The 19,713-nt window shown below is 37.6% G+C and overlaps 1 pseudogene; it reads left to right on the top strand.

Moving 5' to 3' along the window:
• The first annotated feature begins 18,855 nt into the window (after positions 1 to 18,855).
• On the top strand, positions 18,856 to 19,512 carry LOC120767716 (annotated as a pseudogene).
• Positions 19,513 to 19,713: the final 201 nt, after the last annotated feature.

Raw genomic sequence — 19,713 nt, 5'->3', positions numbered from 1 at the left:
GCAAAAACATTATATTGCACTTTTATGAAATTCACAACCACATATATACGTGTAACGCTTAAGGCTTCAGCGAAATCAAATTTGATCTTCACATGTTTCATTTTAAAAATATACGTTTCCTTATTATCATTTCATTGTTCACTCGTTTTTCTATTGTTGCTTAATTTATTGTATTGGCCAGCAGCAATCTCTCACTTGCTCTGGTCTTCGCATTTTTTTCACTGCCTTCGGAGCTCGTGCGAAAACAAATCATCGTAATTGCGTTCATTTTATCCCGCCGTAATTTAATTTATTGTCTAAATTGCTGTTTCATAAAATAATTTTTTTTGTGAGTTTTCGGTTTCATATAACACTTACATTGGTTACTTCTATACCCAAAACACAGTTTATACAGTTACAAGATTGCAAAACTCGAATGTACACAAACATTATACACCCCAGCAATGCAATTAAAGATAAAGGATCAAATAATATGTATTAAATGGGAGCTAGGCGCCGAGATAGCAGGTTAGTCTAGTTTGAGAGAAAGTCGTTTTATACCAGGGATTCTAATCTGGGAAATTAGTAGTTTAAGTTTGTGATATATGTATTTATGATCGGAGTTTAGCCAATGTGGCATGTCGCTAGAGAGTATAATAGTTTTGTTTACCTCTTGTTGTATGTACATATAACCTAAAACTAATCGAGATAGATATTGAACTAAAAATGTTTACACGCTGTAACTTGAGCAAAAATTGAGATATCATAATATAAATTGGGGAGAAGTTCATAGATGTATGTAACCCTAAATCATTAAACGAAAACCTATAAAGTGCGGAAACTATGCCTTAATTTAGATATAAATCTGTAATTTGGCACAAATATTGCTGTAGCAATGGGCACATGTGCACTAAAAATTTTGAAAAAGTGGGTGTGGACTGGCACTCTAAAGGGTACAATGTACACATCTCCTAAACCGATAAAGATACAATAACCAAATTCGTTTAAACAAATTTCTCTAAAAATTTATACCTTATGAGTGAAAATGAATGAAATCAAATTATAACTCCGCCCTCTCCTCATATAACGGTTTTGTTAAAACAACTGCCAGGTGTACCGATATGAAGAGAGCTTCAAGATACAAATGTGTTGATAGTGAGCATTTGTTGCAAACGACCCCCAATTTTTTTCTTTTTGGTTGAAACGAGGTCTGTCAAACTTATTCAATAACTTTACAGTCCTTGAACAAATAACACCATCTTTTTTCATCATGTTGAAAATGTCGAATTTTGTAAGGAAAAGTGATGATCTGTGGTAAGCATTAATTTTTTGTTTTCATTTGAAGAAAAGTGCTGCAGAGCCACATCGAATGTTTGTGAGGCATATGGGTGATTATGCTCTATCAGAAACAACTTGCAAAAGATGGTTTCAACTGTTCAGAAAAAATCAGAAAATCAGTTTTACATCTATTTATCACTGACGATGAAAAATGGATTTATTTTAAGAACCCTAAATGGAGAAAATCTTGGGTTAAGGCAGGACAACCATCAACATCGACTTCAAAAACAAATCGATTCGGTAATAAAAAGGCAGTGCTCTGTTTTTGGTGGGATCAGAAACGTGTGATTTTTCATAAATTTCAAAAATCTGGGAAACTGTTAATACTAATAGCCACAGACAAATGATCAATTTGAACCATGCACACACACACTAATAATATGCCCCTATGCCAAGAATGTGATAAATTGCATCAATAATGCCATCAGTTCTCATATACCTAGTATACAAATTTTTTAACTTCCATCTCACTTTTCCCAGAAATATCGATGGGTATGTGAGTTATGTCAATGAAATAAAAATAGTGTGTTTTTCTAATAACAGCGTTTCTTTGTGCCTAAAGTGGCTAAAATTGGGAAAAGCTTGCTTTATCCCCCTCATAATAATAACCAAATTGAAAAATATTCGGTTGACTATATTTGTTGAATATTGGAGATGGTTTATGGGGTATTTTAACTAAGAGATCATGTTTTTATGCTAATAATATAAAGTTATGCCAAAAATAGATAAAATCGGCTACATAATGAATGCTGCCTTTCTGGAATAAGTAACTGGTATTTGGACAGATCTCCGAAATTATCAACTGCTTAAGAGCCGCAACTAGTGTGACTGCGCGAAAAAGCATCTTTTTGGATATTAAACTTGTTTTAAATTTTTAAGAGTAAGTTTATATATATCTTGAGAATACACAGTAAAAGTACAAAAAAAAAATGTTTGCGAGTTACGCACAATCTCCGAGTGCGCTTAGCATAAAAGGTTCCCTACCGCTGCCGTGGTTCCAGCCTAGTCCGTGGAAAAAAACTAAAACGAGTTCATACTAGAATACCTAAGTACATTCCTTTATAAACAACAAGAGAAAACGTCAGCTTCGATAGCTCTGAAACCTTTACTTATAAAAAGGCTACCTTACAAAAATTTCATATTGATTGCCCGGTTTACTATATGGTAGCTACATACATACATATACCATGGTAGTTCATTTGTTCGAAGGTTTTTGGCAATAATCCTTGGCAAATTTTAGAAAAAGACATTGTCAAATTTTGTTTTCGATACAAAGACTTGATATTGACTATTCTGTTTATATGAAAGCTTTATGCTATGGTGGTCCGATATTGGCGGTTCCGGCAAATGAGCAGCTTGTTGGGACGAGAAAGATGTTTGCAAAATTTTCAAAAACTGAGAGACTAGTTCGAGTTTGGATGGACCGACGGTTTTTTCAGGGTGTTGCAAACTTCGTGGCATACTAAATAAACCCTGTTCTGGTTAAAAAATTTACACAATGGTGACGTTTAAAAAAAATTATGTTTCACAAAAATTTAGTCGTTTTTGGTCTATTAAAATTTAAGTTTTGAACATATCAAACAACTGGTAAGTAATTTCACGGAAAGTATAAACAGAACATGCAAAAAAAATTCGATAGTGGATAAATCGAAATATGGAAAAATATAAATCTTTTCTAAATTTCTCACCAAATGTGTTCCATAATTTTGTTTGATCAAACAATATCTCATTAGTCAGGCAATGGCATTTGAGAGATGTCAAATGACTTTAGTTTTATCAACCTAGAGTTTACTTCAAATAATCTTGTGCATCCTTCAAATTCCTATATTTGGGTTAAGAACTTCAGGAAAACCTTTACGGTTCATTGATACGACGTCAGTTTGCTTTAATGGTACATTTTCAGATGTCGACTAATTTAGAGTTTAAATTTTTTCCCAAAAAATGCGGAATTTCTTTGTTGAAAGTGTATGTTTGTAAGAATAAAACTTTCTAATAAAATATTTCATTTAAGAAAAAATATAATATATAAGAAAAAAATTGTTGAAAAAAGGCTTTTTCTTATCCGAGGAACCCTTGTAACCTCTTAAATTTCTTGAATATATTACGAATTGACTGTTGAAGGGAGAATCAATAAGCATGTTAATTGTGCGAAATGCCATATGTTCTTATTAGGGCGTTCCTTATTTTTGCCCATTATTTTATTTCTAATGGATAAATCCTAAATTACTAATACTACTGTGATCATATTAAAAGGTGAATTCTGTCCATTTCATACACTTATGCTAACGAATTTTCTGGTCATCATAGCACATGCAAAAATTCTCCGTCGTGTTGGCCATGATAATTTTCTTTGATTCAGCTTTTATATCCTCAATTGAGTCAAAGCGGTGTCCTCGGAGTGGTCATGTGAATTTGCCGAATCGCCAGAAGTTACACGAATGTAAATCAGGCGAATGCGGGGGTTGCGGCACGATATTAGTTGAAGATGTGGCGAAATTATCACGAATAACCAATACAGTATGAGATGGTGCATTATCGCACTTCTTTGTTCAATAAATTCAGACATATTAAAAATCGAAGAACTCACCTTTAGAGCTTCACTAGACGACGCGTATCTCAAATACTAACGAATATTTTTACGAAATTTAGCATAGATGTCACTACCACTACTACCAACTTATAGAAACAAATATTTACGGATTCGAAAAACACGCCAAGTATAAATTAAAAACCTTTCAATTTGATCACAGTAGTACATATTCGAATCCTTTCCCAACGTATGAACCATTTTGTCTTGCTTTTTAGACTACATATTTATGTGTGAAAAGCTGTTGAAGCGGTATCTATTCAATAACGTCCCGACTTAGATGTATTTGGCTATCAGATATCATACATTACTTCTTAGCATTCCAAAGCTTATAATGCAAAAGGGGTGTTAAAAAACGCAAATTTCCGTTTACGGAAAAAAATATTTATTCGCTAGTCCAAATGTTGTCGCTTTCAATAACCCCTATTCTACATTATGCACTTATCACTGGGCAAAATATAGTAAAACTTTGTTCATAATTTAAAAATTCTTAGTTTATTCTTCAAAATCTATGTATGTACCCTCAAAGTAATTCGCTTTGGTCTCCATACACTTGCGCTAACGTCTCTTCCAATGCTCGAAACATTTGTTAAAGTAAATTTCGTGATGTCAATGCGCGTAGCGCTTCACGTTTCATGTCTTCAATTGAATTCACTAAAAACATTGGTTGTGGCACGATTTTGTTTGAAAATCGGCGAAAAACTCACGAAGAATCAATGCATTATCGGAGTACAAAAACCAACGGTTGTCGGCTCAACTCGCAAACAGTATTTCTTTTTGACAATTTGGCCGGTCGGAAGGATTTCGGAGTGCACCACATCTCGATAATCGATGAAAACCGTCAACATGACTTGAATTTTGATCTGGTTTGACGACATTTTTTCGGCTTCAGCTCATCTTTGCCAAGATATTGGATCGATTGTCTGTTTCCGGGTCGATATATGTGACCTGATCTACGAAAAGGGAGCTAACGTGCGAAAACTAGTTTTCTGGGAAGCACTTGTTAAAAATAAACAACTCGTTTCGTCAGTTTCTCGTTATCTTATTAATTGTTCTCCTTTCCAGAGGCTTCAAGGACGTCCAGTAAGTGTTGTTTTTGGTCGGAATATTATTATGGTTCATCGTTGTAGTTGCTAGTGTGGAACATTTAAAAAGTAACACTGAAGAAGTGACGTTTACTCTAATACCGCGCAGCTGCTGTTGTCTTGTTTTCATTCGTCTCTCTTTCCGGATGTTCTGTTATCACATTTGTGTAAGTGTTTCTGTTGATTATCGTCTTCGCATTTCGCATGAAATGAAACATGAGTGTTGATGAGGAGTTCAGTGCCGCATACGGACAATATTTCCATGAAAAGGATGATGAAAACAATGAAGAGAGCGATTATGATGAAGACGAAGTATGTGTATCTCAGGCAGGAGATGATACCGAACAAACTTTTGTTAAGATTGACCTGTCTGTTGTTGAAGTAAAGGAGGAGGAGCTGGTAACAAAATTTTTGTCAAAAGATTGTTGTAATAATAAATGTCATACACTGATACCACGGGAAATGATCGAGAGTACGCGGAACAATTGTTTAGAGATGTCGAAAAATGAACTTGATTTAGTGATACTAAGTCACATCGAAGCTGGAATTATGAGTACCGAAAAGCTAGAAAGTGTATACGCAAAGCTTGCTGGGCGAAAGAAATATGGACAGAGACAGGATACAGAAGTTATGAGGCATAAAATTACATTTACCTTCTACAGAGTACCTGTTTGTCGTTCGTTTTTCCTTTTTGTACATGCGTGTGGGAAGAAGCGTTACGAACATTTAGTACGTCATTTTGCCGCACAGGGTGTAACAGTGCGCCAACACGGACTGGCAAATAAACCGAGTACACATCCAAAGTCATTTAAACCGGCTGACATCGAAAAAGCTGTTAAATTCACCGAGTCTATAGCCGATTTAATGGCTCTTCCACTGCCCGGACGACTCCCAAAATTTAAGGATTTTCGGATAATGAAACTGCCATCCAGCGAGACGAAGTCCTCAATTTATCGAAAATACATTTCTTCACTCAGTGATGACGAATTGAAGATGAGCAATCGCAGTTTTCGACGGATATGGTCCAAATACATACCCTACGTTACAGTTATGAAACCAGCGGATGATCTCTGCGATGTCTGCCGTGGTAAGTAGCTCATTATTTGCTCATTTTATAGTTGTATCAAACGTTGAGATTAAATTCAGTATTTTTTCTTTTAATAGGAAACGCAATATCGATTGCGCAAGCCAAAGGTGTTACTGACATTGAGCGCGAACAATTTCTTGATCACCGCCACCGAGCCCAAAATCAACGAGAATATTATCAAAGTTGGTGTAGAAATACTGACCCTACAGCAGTCGTTCTGTCATTTGATTTTGCCCAAACCGTTCACTACCCTGTCAGTCCACAACAGCCTGGTACAGCATACTTCAAAGCAACCAAGAGATGCGGAGTCTTCGGAATTACAGACGAAAAACAAAAAGTTCAGTTTTTTTTTACAGTACAATTACATGCTAAACGAAAAAGATAACGTTGGTATAGGACCTGCATTATCACCTTATAATATTTTTTTTACAGTAGAATTACATGCTAGACGAAAAAGATGACGTTGGTAAGGGACCGAACTGTGTTGTGAGCATCCTGCATTATCACCTGGAAACCTGCTATAAAGACGTTGAAACACTTGTTCTTTTCTGTGACAATTGTTTTGGGCAGAATAAGAATAACACTGTGCTATCATATCTGCAATGGCGTTTGGATCGGGGTCTTAACAAAACTATTTTATTCAATTTTTTACTTACAGGGCACACTAAGTTCGCGCCTGATCGTTACTTCGGTATTTTCAAAAGAAAGTATGCTGTCAGTAACAACGACACGTATGCAGATTTACTGCAGTGTGCCGAGACGTCATCACCTGGGGATTATAATAAAGCTGTATCGCCTGAAAAAGTCGTCTGGTATGAATGGGACAGCTATTTTAAACCACTGTACAAGTCACTTGTTGGAATAACGCAATTCCATCATTTCATAATCTCTACAGATTGTGTAAAAACAAAGAAATTCGCAGACAGTGAAGAAGTGCAGTCCTTTAAGCTTCTGTTAAAACCTGTCGATCCTAAAAAGCCGAAAGTTATACAACCAGCCGGTTTATCTTTGAAACGTCAGTGGTGCATCTATCACAATCTTCGCAGCTTAGTTTCGGATATATCTAAAGTAGATATTGTGGCTCCATTGCCGAAAGATTTGCGATCGAAGAAACGGAAGGCAAAAACTAGTGAAGATGTTCTTAAACCAGACGAGGAACCAGGTCCACCTTCCTCAGGATCAACACGTAGAAAGATCTCAAGGAAAACGACAACAAAGAAAAATACATAAACTAATCAGCACTATTATTTTTCGACCATAATATGTTTTTCTAGTGTATAATCATGTTTTTATAGCTTATAATTCAATGTATTTTGTTCGTTACAAAAAAATTATATTTTGTCGTATTTTTACTCTTCTTTCTCTAAATTTTTAGGGAACTTTCAAACAAGTTATGACTTTTTGTATTCTATCACGTGAAAAAGCATCTCATCTTCCATCCGAATCAACTAAAAAGTGAAAATTGATTTTTTGACACCTAAGCCTCCCACCGTAGACCAGGTCACATATACTAAACACTAATAATTAATTTGATGTTACATTTATCACAGATGTCACTGACAGTCATACCAAAGTTTAACGCCAAATTTAAATTAAAAAGTCTTACTATTTTTTGCCCACTTCTTGCAATCGTGGAAACACTTTTAGTATGGTTACAGTATTGGTTGTGATCAAGAACTCAGAAACATGTTCATTGACCCATTTGATTTAACAAACGAAATTCGCCAAACTCATTAAAATACATCTACTTTTAGCGGCTATTACAGAGTAGCAGTAAGCAATGAAAACATCCGAAAATGTAATCTTCAAGGGATTTTGACAATTGGACTTTTCCAACACTGAAAATTTTAAATTTCAAATTTCCGTTATTTTTTTCGCACATCTCGCATTGAGTAAATGCCTCAAAAAAATAAATTCAAGCCACATTGCACACCCTTGTGGGCACATTTTACCAATATACGCTTCATTATACCTAACAAGTGCCAAAAAAAAAACGGTGCAATCAAATCACTTGTTAAGTCACCACATAACTACATTTTCGAGTAAAATTCCAAACGTATTAATTTTATATTGGTTATTTCGGCTATTTGAAGGTATAAACCTACATACATACACGTAAATATGTACACCCTCAAACGGACCGTTGTTTATTTGACCATTGTCGTAGGCAACAGACTGTAAATAAATAATCTGCGCACATATTTCAACAAAATAACAATATTTCAATACAATGTCAATGCGCTGCGACCGTAATGTAGATATGTCAGTTTCACACATTCGTTTATGCCACGTGTGTGTAATACGTATGAGGGCGCACAAATTATGAAATACATTACCCATGCGAAAAAATAATAACCCAGTGAGCGTATTGTTCGATATCACGCAGATTTGGGAAACTTAAAGCTTGTAGTACCAATCGTGAATCGTGTGTATCATTGATTTGGAAAACTGCTTTGCCAGTAGTGTCCAACTACTTCTTATGTTTTTGTTAGGTTGTGCCTCTGCTGCAAACAAGTTACAGCAGTGCTAACAATGACCAACAGCATTATGAAATTTGAATTTATTCAAAGGCTTTCTATTGTCTACTTCAAAAAAATATTCACTAGAAACTCTAAAGTCAATGAAGCTTACAATCCGCCTATTTACAAAATAATATATTTTAATGCGAAAATGTTATGAAAACAGAACAAAAGTTAACTTCGGTTGCACGGAAGCTATAACGGGTTAACACTTAGAGGAACCTTTTTCAAAAACCATTTTTTGACAGATCTCGCGTGAGTCGTGTCAAGCTGTCATGTTTTTTTTTATTCAGTATTGTCTGGTATTTCATCATATAAAGGCTTCGCACGCTTCGCCTAACTTACGGTCAACATAATCGGCCTTCTGAGCGTTATATTCGCAACACCATCACTAAACTTGAGGCCCAGCATCCATTATTGGATAATATTCAACCGAATAGACTACGTCCAGCACGCATTGAAGAAAATATAGCAGCAGTAGCTGAGAGAGTTCGGAACGACTTGTCGCATTTTCGACGAGATCTTAAATTGAAATCATACAAAATACAGCTTGTGCAAGATCTGAAGGCGCTGGAGTTCCCCAAGTACATCGCTTCACTCTATGGGTTCTTTAAAAGTTCCAAGAAGATTTTGTTCTGCGATGAGTCCCATCTCTGGCTCAATGGGTATATGAAACATAAAAATTGGGTCGAAAAGCAACCTGAAGAGATTGAAGAGCTGGCAGTTTATCTAGAAAAAAACTACGGTTTGGTGCGGTGAGCAAATAATTTCACGTTTTGGGGTCACGTTTGGGTCGGTTAACTACCAAAATTGTGCGCTGTCATACCGTTAGACTTTCCTGTACGGATATGTAAAGTTTAAAGTCTATGCTGACAATCCCTCTTCGATTCAGGCTTTGGAGCATAACAGTACGCCAGTTATCAGTCAAATTACTCGAAGGAGTAATCGAAAATTGGACTCAGTGGATGGACCATCTGAGACGTCAATATTTTTAAGATATAAACTTCAAAAAATAAATGCCAAAGAATGTTTTTGCGAATCATAATAAAAATTCCCACTTAAATTTGAAGTTTCTTTGTTTTTTGTTTTGAACAACGATGGAACCTGGAAATGGATAACCCTTAAATACCATTCACAAATACAACAAGAAAAAACGTTAACTTCGGTTGCACCGAAGCTAAATACCCTTCACAGGTGCATTTCTGTTAGTAACCATGTGTTCAGTTTGTACGGAAGCTATATGCTATAGTAATCCGTTGTAAACAAGTTTTTTAGAGATTACATTGTCGCCTTAGAAAATAACATATACCAAATTTCGTGAATATATCCTGCCAAATGTGAAAGTTGTCCATACAAGAACTTGATTCCGATCGTTCAGTTTGTATGGCAGCTATATGCTATAGTTAACCGATCTGAAAAATTTCTTCGGAGATTACATTGTTACCTTAGAAAATAATCTGTACCAAATTTCGTGAATATATCTTGTCAAATGTGAAAGTTGTCCATACAAGCACTTGATTCCGATCGTTCAGTTTGTATGGCAGCTATATGCTATAGTTAACCGATCTGAACAATTTCTTCGGAGATTACATTGTTACCTTAGAAAATAATCTGTACCAAATTTCGTGAATATATCTTGTCAAATGTGAAAGTTGTCCATACAAGCACTTGATTCCGATCGTTCAGTTTGTATGGCAGCTATATGCTATAGTTAACCGATCTGAACAATTTCTTCGGAGATTACATTGTTGCTTTAGGGAATAACATATACCAAATTTCGTGAATATATCTTGTCAAATGTGAAAGTTGTCAATACAAGCACTTGATTCCGATCGTTCAGTTTGTATGGCAGCTATATGCTATAGTTAACCGATCTGAACAATTTCTTCGGAGATTATATTGTTGCCTTAGAAAATAAGATTTATCAAATTTCGTGAATATATATTGTCAAATGTGAAAGTTTTCCATACAAGCATTTGATTCCGATCGTTCAGTTTGTATGGCAGCTATATGCTATAGTTAACCGATCTGAACAATTTCTTCGGAAATTGCATTGTTGCTTTAGGGAATAACATATACCAAATTTCGTGAATATATCTTGTCAAATGTGAAAGTTTTCCATACAAGCATTTGATTCCGATCGTTCAGTTTGTATGGCAGCTATATGTTATAGTGGTCCGATATCGGCCGTTCCGACAAATGAGCAGCATCTTGAAGAGGAAATGACGTTTGCAAAATTTCAAAACGATATCTTAAAAACTGAGAGACTAGTTCGTATATATACAGACAGACGGACAGACGGACAGACAGACAGACAGACGGACATGGCTAAATCGACACAGCTCGGCATACTGATCATTTATATATACATACTTTATAGGGTCTCCGACCCTTTCTTCTGGGTGTTACAAACTTCGTGACAAACTTAATATACCCTGTTCAGGGTATAAAAATTGGTGCATTAGAAAATAACACATGCCAATTTTCGTGAAGATATTTCGCCAAATAAAAAAGTTTTCCTTGCAAAAACTTGATTCTGATCGTTCAGTCATACAAACAGTTATAAGCTATAGAGGTCCCCTATCAGCGATTCTGACAAATGAACAGCTTCTTGAGGTGAAAAAGTTTAGATTGACATCTCAAAAACTGAAGGATGTGTATATACAAACATACAGACGGGCATGGAAATCGACTCAGCTCGTATCGCTGATCATTTATACAAATGTATATACATTTTTCAGGTTCTCCGCCATTTTCCCCTGCATGTTACAAGCTTTATTACAAACTTAATATACCCGGTTCAGGGTATAAAAATGATAGATCGCTCTTAAGGAGCAATGTGACAACTTAAAGATTTTCGGAATTTAAATTAAAAAAAAGTTAACTACAGCGCCCCTCATAGGTGCATTTCTTGATTTTGATTTTGATCGATCAGTTTGTATAAGTACTCATATAGCAGCTGTATGCTACAGGGTCCGACACTCGAAGTAACCAATTTCAGACCGTTCGCGTAGCTGTCGCACTGGAATCAGCTGTTTATAAATTTGCTAAATGACAGTTCGGAGTATTGTTCACAAGTGTACAAAAGCGTTTTGCCAAAAGTGAACGCAAAAAAAGTGATCAGCGATGGAATTCAAACGTAATAGTGTGATTGCTTTATATTTAGCTGGAAAATCACAGTCAGCAATTGTTCGTGAGCTCAAACAACTTAATGTGAATAAAGTTTTTGTTTATCGCACAATCACTCGTTACAATGATACTGGTAGCATCGCAAAACGCCATGGAAGTGGTCATCAAAAGGCTGCAACATCACGTGAGATGATTCGGAATTTGAAGAAGCGACTTTAGCGAAATACACGACGAAGTGCCAATCAAATGGCTAAAGAACTGAAAATATCCGACCGCAGCATCCGACGCATATTGAAAAATGAGCTTAAGGTCAAGCCTTACAAGTTCCAAAAGACCATTGATCTCACACTGAAGCAGCAACAAGTAAGACTTGAGAGAGCGAAGCAGTTGCTTCGCTTGGCCGAAAGCGGTCAAATTCCGAACATTGTGTTCGTAAACTCTCAAAACGATAGGGTTTACTTGACCGACCGTTCATACAAGAATCTAAGTCATCGGTTGGCCACCAGGAGGCAGCACCCACCACAAATAATGGTTTGGGCCGCTGTCACGGCAGATGGGCGCTCTCCAATTGTTTTCATCGAGCCTGGCGTCAAAGTAAATGCGACATATTATCGGGAAAGTGTTCTGTAAGCTGCTTTGAAGCCGTGGGCAAACAACCATTTCAGTCGCAAACCATAGACGTTTCAACAAAACTCAGCACCGTCTCACAAAGCGCGAGTGAACCAAGAATGGCTGAAAAAAAACGTTCCGAACTTCATTACGACCGCACAATGGCTCTCGAATTCACCAGATGCGAATCCAATGGATTATTCTATCTGTGGCATTCTGGAGAGCAAGGTCCGAAGTAAAAAATACACCAGTCTCGAGATGCTGAAGAAAGCCATTGTCCGTGAGTGGGCCAAAATACCGTCAAGTCACAATCGGACAGCTTGCAATTCGTTTTTTGACCTTCTCAAGGCCATAGTTAAGGCAAAAGGTGGTCATATCGAGCAAATATTAAATTTTGTTTTAAACTTGGGAAAACGTTTACTGAAACATTTCAAATGATGAAAAAAGTTTATGGTGATCAGTGCCTATCCCGTAGTAATGTGCATGAGTGGTTTAAGCGATTCCAAGAAGGTCGTGAGGACCTCTGTGGCGATCAGAAGTCGGTCGTCTTCAGAAGCCAAAAACAAAGACAATGCTTAAACACTCATTTGAAATGCTAATTGACCGGGCTAAACGCTGTATCGAAGCACAAGGAAACTAATTTGAATAAAAAAATATAACTTTTGAAAAATATTAATTTTTTGTTGTTTTTTTTAACAGTCCTGTTTCTTTTGCGACAGACCTTGTGTTTCTGTTACACGTATTAGGACATCAATAATTATTTTTTGAGCAACTTATATAAATAACCATATACAGAATAAGTCTCTCAGTAATCGGTATAGCAAATATGGAAATATGGATCGATCGATTTTGTATTCAAAATGCGACATGAAATTTAATTCTTAGCATAGAAACTTCATGAATAATCTTTCTTAAGACACTTTCGCTCAAATTTTAATCTGATGTTCTCCTACTGTAAATTTCAGCTGATCTAAGTGAGTTCCGGAAGTAGGCTACCTGTTTTCTTTACGACAGCTGATCTGATGTGTTGTGGCATTTCCATCCGCTCAAGAAATTTATCTTTGAACATTTGTAGCCATGTAACTGGTCCATAAGTAAGTATAAACAATTGTTTGCTTGTATAAAGGATGCAATATCATAAAAACGAGAACGATTTTTACCGAAAAGGAGATATATATAATATTATGTGTGTGTTTGTGTGTAGTCAGGTGTAGAAGCACGTAGGCCGTTAAAAACCTTATTTTCATAACTGCAGTGAACTGAGCTTTCCTTTCGTCACGCGCCCTCCATCCCATCTCTGCTCTCACATATTGTTTTTATAGCTTTCAAAGACCATGTAGCCTACAACCCGCTAACAACACGTCACACATACATTGACCAGCACTCGTAAAAGTTTACATATTACATCTTGTGTTGCCGGTGTGGCCCGTCTCTAGCACACCGTACTTTTCTTATGGCATTTATTTATTAAAAAATCGTATCATTCATCAGCAACACCATAAAATACATAACAGAATTTAATGCAGCACATATGAAATTATTACATTTTGTATAGCGTAGCGGATGCTGCTGATGTGCCCCGCGCCCACACACCGGCGCCTCTGCAATACGCTCGGTCGACACAAAGGCACCGTGCGCCCAGGAGGGCACTGGGCAAGGCAGCGCGGCAGTTGATTTCAATGCCTGCGCTGCCCGGTCATCCGCCACTCTCCTTCCTTCGAGTCCATATTTTCGTGTATATGTGTGTGTGCGTGTGTAGTGCAGTTTAAAGCATTTTTATAAATGCAATTTCACTTTACAGCCAAGTAAAAGCAAATTATGAATAGAGGAAACGGTGAAAGTTGCAGGAAAATTATTTACTTTACGGCGTGTTCTCGCAGTCACAGCGCCTTTGATGGTTCGTGTAAATAGTTTACTATGCACAAATTGATTTTCTCTTTCAGCTCTATAATGGGGTTAACTGATTTTCGAAATCAGCACTGCAGCAGGGGAAGAAAAAGAACAAGGCAGAGTTGTAGGGTGATGCCATATTGCATTTTTAATGATGTAGCTATAGATGCTAAAACACTAAGGAAAAGTAAAACAATAAATCAACTAAGCGTAAAGCTAGCAAAATTCAATGGTACACTGACAGCAGAAGTTATTGCCAGGATCACAATATTTTCCATGCTTCCACGTACAACGCTAAGAATTGCTATACTATCAAAAATAATCCCTAATAGAAGAATGAGCGGAGAGGATAGACAATTACTGCCCTCAACGACGCTAAATTAATGCTGACATAGTGTGAAACCCTTTTTACAATTAAGCAATAGGTCTGAAAATAAGACATCTAATATGTCCAGGCCTCCATTTGGGAATCGTTTGCGCAAAATATTTATATTCTCAACAGCGAAGTCTCTCTTTGGAAACATGGAGGCAGAAACGTCAGAGCACATAATCGCAGAGCGCTCACTTAGTTTTCCTGGAATTTAATGGAGTGGCAGGACTCGGTGAGAGACTGTTTAGAGGGCTTGACACAATTTATTTACATCTCTTCTCTATATGATATGTTTTATTCTAATCTGGTGTTAGGTTAATGCCCGGCTATCACGCCACACATAGACTTATTGGTCGTAGTAATGCCAGATGGAGATTCAACTGAATTTAGGCAGAAATATTCGTCGTACGGGACGTCAAGTTTTATTGCCTCTTGAACTAAAAAGCTCCGATATACTTAAGACGTGTTCCAGATAAGGCTGAACAGAACCATAGAAGGTGTTCCTGTGTCTCTCTCATGCTTAATTCCCTGCAATAAAAACTTTATTGCATTTTCCAAAAATTCAACAAGAAACTAGCCAGGAATTTCAAAATTTTTACTTGACAGTGACCAATTGTTTAACAGTGTTAAAAACACAAAATATCTCCACAGAATCGTGGTACCCTATGATAGTAACCGTTTGTAAAGAAACACTCCCTGATGCTGCGTTACTACGATGGGAACGAGATAGCTGAGCGAATAGACAAAAAAACTATAAAGCCAAAAAGTCATCAAAATGAATCAAGTAAAAACTTGTTTAAACCCCAAGCCAGTAATAGCATACAATTTAATAGACACGTTAATAAAAGTCACACATCCGTGTCAAATCAAAATAATCTGTGGCAATCATTGTGTGAACTCTGCTAGGGAGGTCATAAATTAAGATCTTGCGAGAGACTCAAAAAATTATCCGTTTCAGATAGAAACAATCTGGTCCATCAACACAAACTTTGCATAACCTGTCTGTCGAATTCTCATATGACAAAAGACTGTGAAAGCAAATTCAATTGTGTATACTGTCAATGAAGAAACCACTAATTGCTTCATATTACCAATTTCCTAAAAACCCACGGCGACTAGCGACTAACCGCTACAACTACATCAAGCAATCCAGAAACCTCAAATCCCGAAAAAAAGGGAAGAACAACCATATTGCTCTAAAGCAGCAAAAATGAAAGCGCTTTATTCAGAAAATCAGAGCAAAATTCTTTTACCCACTGCGGTCATCACCATTGAACGTAAAGGTGATTTAATCATACTAAGGATGTTAATAGATAAAGGCTCTCAAAGATCTCTTATATCATCAAAGGTTCAAAATCGGTTAATAATCCGTCGCCAATAAAACATTCCAATTTTTAAATTTCGGGAATGGGCTGACTTATTCAAAATTCAAATAAAATATGCCCAATCACCATAGTTTCTCCAAATGTGGATATAAGAATAGATGCACAAGCCATCGTTCTACCGCAACTTACAAATTTGCTTCCAAGCTATAAAGTAAATAAAATACACTGGAAAAAATGCTCACACCTCAAATTAGGAGATCCCAACTGTCATACCCCATCACAAATCGACATATTATTAGACAATGACTTAATACCTCAAATAATTCTTGAAGGTATAGAGAAAATCTCCAATAAATTGTTAGCCCAAAATACAATCTTTGGGTGCATTATTAGTGGTCAAGTCACAGAAAAAATAAATTCTTTCACAACACAAGTGGAAGATATCACAAACTAATATTTAAATGATGAACTTAAAAAATTCTATGAAGTAGAAGAAGTACCGCAGATTACCCAACTTTCAGAAAAAGATCAATGCGAAGCCTATTACAAGTCCACAGCAACAAGAAACGAACAATGTCGTTATGTTGTGCGACTGCCATTCAAATCCACCTTTCCAGAAATTATAGCTCTAGGCCACTCTAGAATCTCAACAGTCCAGCAATTCCTAAGCAGGGAAAAAAGACTGATAAAGAAAAACGAGCTAAAATCAGCATAAGATAATGTGATGGACGAATATCTTGACCTCAATCATATGGAGGAAACTGTACCGTATGAAAAAATTTCCAAAGATAGATATTTATCTTTTTACCTTCCACACCATGGGGTAATAAGACCAGATAACATCACAACGAAAGTACGAGTGGTGTTCAATGCCTCAAAGTGTACGAGCTCTGGCAAATCACTCAATGATGTACTATACACAGGGCCAACATTACAACCAGATCTCATGCTGATAATACTAAATTGGCGCGTGTTTAAATACGTTTTTAATGGGAATGTTGGGAAAATGTATAGGCAAATTTTGGTACATGAAGATGACCAAGATTTCCAACGCATAGTCTTCCGCAATTCAATTAATAGTCCAATTAGCGACTACAAACTTAAAACAGTTATCTTTGGCATCAACTGCGCACCCTATTTAGCCATTAAGACATTACATGAAGTTACAAAAACCTGTGAAACAAATTTACCTTTAGCAACTTCTGTGCTGCAAACTTACACATACAAGTATGTGGACGACATTCTATCAGGTAGCCACAGTGTATCATTAGCGCGCGAATCATTATCTCAAGTGATCAAAGCACTAAATTCAGCAGGCTTCCCCCTAAGGAAAATAACATCAAATCATCCCGAAATAATCAAAGATATAAAAAAGGAAGACTTATTAGATACAGACTTCCTTAAATTCGAAAAGGCTAGTACAACAAAAACACTAGATGGCTTTCGCCAATAATAATTCAAGCTAAAATTCTAACACTCCAGAAGAGGATGATATTCTCCACAGATTTTCATCATTTCCTCGAGCACTATGGGTAGTCGCTTATATGCACAAATTCTTTCATAAACTTAAACAAAAGGTGAAAAGAATATCAGAAGATTCTTACGTGCAACTAACATATTCCGACTTGTAACATGCCAAGGTCAGTCAAATCTTATATATACAAACTCGTTATTTCAGCAAAGAGAAATCAAAACTGCTTGAAAAGCGACCTCTCGAAAAGGGAAGCTCACTTCTCGTCTTAAACCCATTCCTGGACGCTAAGGGATTAATACGGGCAATAGAAGACTGGCAAACTCCAGCCTTAGTTACAACGAACGACATCCCATTATTATTCCAGAGAAATCCCGTTTTACCTACTTATTTCTAATATATCACCATCAGCTTACACTGCATGGTGAGCATCGCTTGAGGCAACAAATGGTTCGACAAGAGTTTTATATACCGCGACTAAAGCCACAAATTTAAAGAACCATTTTCATTTGTAAACAGTGTACTAAGTATAAACACAAGATGCGTACGCAGATCATGGCAGCCCTACCACCTGAACGCTGCAATTATGCTCTACCCTTTACCATCACTGGGGTTGATTTTGCTGGACCTTTCCAGATAAAGGCCTCAATGTTAAGGTCTTCCTCATTTAGAAAAGGGTATGATGCAGTCCCTGTATGTTTTACGACATAGGCAGTACACCTCGAACTTTGTTCAGATCTGACTACACAGCATTTACACGCTTTGTCGGAAAAGAATTATTTAAAAATTATGAGCGACAATGGAAAAAACTTTATCGGAGCTCAACTAGCCACGGAAAAGGAGTTTTTACAATTCATGAAAGAAGTATGTATTTCCCGAAATTGTCAAAAAATACGGACCCCAAGGGATCGAATGGCAATTCATACCCCCATGTTATCCACACATGGGCGGACTCTGGGAATTAGCAGTAAAGTGCTTTAAGTCCCATTTAAAGAAAACAGCTGGCAACCATATCAATGAGGAGTAATCAGAGGAGCTTACTACATTACTCGCTCGTATCAAAGCCATACTAAACTCAGACCTAACGCACCACTCTCGCAAGATGCCTCCGACTTCACAGCCTTAACCCTTGGGCATTTTCTCAAAAGAGCACCCATTCTTGTCATACGTGAGCCAGGCGGCGAGTCGTTATCCATATTAAACAGATGGGAGCGAATTAAAACTACCCATCAAGATTTCGGCCGCCGATGGAAGGATCTCCCCAAGAGATACCGGTGGAAAACTCAAGAAAAGGCACCAATGCTTGGAGACTGCGTCCTTGTACAAGACGATTGTCGATGTTAGTCTATTCATAAATCGCTAAAACAGATAAACCGCTAACAAAATCGAAACTTGGCACAAATAATATGGACATTTGCAAATTCCACAATACATAATTAATATCACAATTTCTCTCACAGAGCAATATGGACGTGGATATTTCATCATCCTCAACGCCAACCATACGTTCGGCAGTTTTCGCTCCGCGCTCTGAAGCTGTCCCAATAGCAGCACCTCGGACCACCAGTGCACCGGCCGCGCTTCGACCAACGACAGGCTCCACCGCGACAACGGCCCCGCATAAAAGCACGCCATAAACGCTAGCATCACCCGCACTACCAGCGAATCCGCAGCGCATTCAATGCTCACTTTGTCGCTGCCTGCATCGGCTATCGCACTGCGGTATCTTTAAAGGCATGCCACCAATGTAACGCCAGCAGGTTGACCAGGCTCACGCGTATTGCCTGAATTGCCTGGCAACTTCCCACGCAACACAGGAGTGTTGATACAATAATCGTTGCCAAATCTGTGTGCGGGCGCATCACACGCTGCTGCACCGCAATACCAGACGCGACGCCGGGCGACAACCGTCTCCTCGCACCAGTGGTAACGTCCGGCGTTCTCAAAGAACTTCTCTGACGGCATACCGCCGGCGCGGACCCTCTCGAGCAGAATCCCGGCACTGGCGCCAAAACCGTGCAACATCAAGACGGCGCCATCAGCTCAGGCCGCAATCCCGCTGGTCAACAGGTCTCAGCAGCGTTGTAGCTACGCTACAGCAGCTACAGCGGCTTCTCGGCTAAATATTCGCCTAGGGTGGCCGGGATGGCTAAATGACCATTCACCTCATCACGCGAGAGAACACTACACGTTAACACACACGCACATGCCGTTTTGGCAGCATCCCTTTCCGCTATTTACCTGCCTGTATATATTTAACGTTTTAAAACTGCTTCAAGCAAATTTTGTAATAACAATTTTTAAGCGCATTTCGCATGAATAAA

The sequence above is a fragment of the Bactrocera tryoni genome, chromosome 2, assembly GCF_016617805.1.
Source record: "Bactrocera tryoni isolate S06 chromosome 2, CSIRO_BtryS06_freeze2, whole genome shotgun sequence".
NCBI classification, from domain to species: Eukaryota; Metazoa; Arthropoda; class Insecta; order Diptera; family Tephritidae; genus Bactrocera; species Bactrocera tryoni.
Note: the sequence above shows the minus strand (reverse complement) of the source record. Positions and strands in the feature narration are given on the sequence as shown.